The 2,500-nt window shown below is 45.2% G+C and overlaps 1 protein-coding gene across 1 annotated transcript in view; it reads right to left on the bottom strand.

Annotated features, from left to right (window-relative positions):
• Window positions 1-2,500, bottom strand: part of LOC138974287 (leucine-rich repeat-containing protein 71-like) — a 40,640-nt gene that overhangs the window by 32,030 nt on the left and 6,110 nt on the right. The window lies entirely within an intron of this gene.

Below are 2,500 nucleotides of genomic sequence, written 5' to 3'. Positions count from 1 at the left end.
ACAGTGTACAGACAGACATAGTGTGCTTACAGTGTACAGACAGACATAGTGTGCTTACAGTGTACAGACAGACAGAGTGTGCTTACAGTGTACAGACAGACAGAGTGTGATCACAGTGTACAGACAGACATAGTGTGCTTACAGTGTACAGACAGACATAGTATGCTTACAGTGTACAGACAGACAGACATAGTGTGCCTACAGTGTACAGACAGACAGAGTGTGCTAACAGTGTCAGACAGAGTGTGCTTACAGTGTACAGACAGACATAGTGTGCTTACAGTGTACAGGCAGACATAGTGTGCTTACAGTGTACCAGACAGACAGAGTGTGCTTACAGTGTACAGACAGACAGAGTGTGCTCACAGTGTACAGACAGACATAGTGTGCTTACAGTGTACAGAGAGACAGAGTGTGCTTACAGTGTACAGACAGACATAGTGTGCTTACAGTGCACAGACAGACAGAGTGTGTTTGCAGTGTACAGACAGACAGAGTGTGCTTACAGTGTACACAGACAGAGTGTGCTTACAGTGTACAGACAGAGTGTGCTTACAGTGTACAGACAGACACAGTGTGCTTACAGTGTACAGACAGACAGAGTGTGCTTTCAGTGTACAGACAGACAGAGTGTATTTACAGTGTACAGACAGACAGAGTGTGCTTTCAGTGTACAGACAGACAGAGTGTGCTTACAGTGTACAGACAGACATAGTGTGCTTACAGTGTACAGACAGACATAGTGTGCTTACAGTGTACAGACAGACAGAGTGTGCTTACAGTGTACAGACAGACAGAGTGTGCTTACAGTGTACAGAGAGACAGAGTGTGCTTACAGTGTACAGACAGACAGAGTGTGCTTACAGTGTACAGATAGACAGAGTGTGCTTACAGTGTACAGACAGAGAGAGTGTGCTTACAGTGTACAGACAGACAGAGTGTGCTTACAGTGTACATAGAGACAGAGTGTGCTTACAGTGTACAGACAGACAGAGTGTGCTTACAGTGTACAGATAGACAGAGTGTGCTTACAGTGTACAGACAGACGGAGTGTGCTTACAGTGTACAGACAGACAGAGTGTGCTTACAGTGTACAGAGAGACAGAGTGTGCCTACAGTGTACAGACAGACAGAGTGTGCTTACAGTGTACAGAGAGACATAGTGTGCTTTCAGTGTGCAGACAGTCAGACTGTGCTTACAGTGTACAGAGAGACAGAGTGTGCTTACAGTGTACAGACAGACAGAGTGTGCTTACAGTGTACAGAGAGACAGAGTGTGCTTACAGTGTACAGACAGACAGAGTGTGCTTACAGTGTACAGACAGACATAGTGTGCTTACAGTGTGCAGACAGACAGAGTGTGCTTACAGTGTACAGACATAGTGTGCTTACAGTGTGCAGACAGACATAGTGTGCTTACAGTGTACAGACAGACATAGTGTGCTTACAGTGTGCAGACAGACAGAGTGTGCTTACAGTGTACAGACAGTCATAGTGTGCTTCCAGTGTACAGAGAGACAGAGTGTGCTTATAGTGTACAGGCAGACAGAGTGTGCTTACAGTGTACAGACAGACATAGTGTGCTTAAAGTGTACAGAGCGACAGTGTGCTTACAGTTTACAGACAGACATAGTGTGCTTACAGTGTACAGACAGACAGAGTGTGCTTACAGTGTACAGACAGACAGAGTGTGCTGACAGTTTACAGACAGACAGAGTGTGCTTACAGTTTACAGACAGACAGAGTGTGCTTACAGTGTGCAGACAGACAGAGTGTGCTTACAGTGTACAGAGAGACAGAGTGTGCTGACAGTGTACAGACAGACAGAGTGTGCTTACAATGTGCAGACAGACATAGTGTGCTTACAGTGTACAGACAGACAGACTGTGCTTACAGTGTACAGACAGACAGAGTGTGCTTACAGTGTACAGACAGACATAGTGTGCTTACAGTGTGTAGACAGACATAGTGTGCTTACAGTGTACAGACACACAGAGTGTGCTTACAATGTGTAGACAGACACAGTATGCTTACAGTGTACAGAGAGACACAGTGTGCTTATAGTGTACAGAGAGACAGAGTGTGCTTACAGTGTACAGAGAGACAGAGTGTGCTTTCAGTGTACAAACAAACATAGTGTGCTTACAGTGTACAGACAGACATAGTGTGCTTACAGTGTGCAGACAGAGTTTGCTTACAGTGTACAGACAGACAGAGTGTGCTTACAGTGTACAGAGAGACAGAGTGTGCTTACAGTGTACAGACAGACAGAGTGTGCTTACAGTGTACAGACAGACATAGTGTGCTTACAATGTGTAGACAGACACAGTATGCTTACAGTGTACAGAGAGACACAGTGTGCTTATAGTGTACAGAGAAACAGAGTGTGCTTACAGTGTACAGAGAGACAGAGTGTGCTTTCAGTGTACAAACAAACATAGTGTGCTTACAGTGTACAGACAGACAGAGTGTGCTTACAGTGTACAGACAGACAGAGTGT

This window comes from Littorina saxatilis, linkage group LG8 (genome assembly GCF_037325665.1).
Source record: "Littorina saxatilis isolate snail1 linkage group LG8, US_GU_Lsax_2.0, whole genome shotgun sequence".
Lineage (NCBI taxonomy): Eukaryota > Metazoa > Mollusca > Gastropoda > Littorinimorpha > Littorinidae > Littorina > Littorina saxatilis.
Note: the sequence above shows the minus strand (reverse complement) of the source record. Positions and strands in the feature narration are given on the sequence as shown.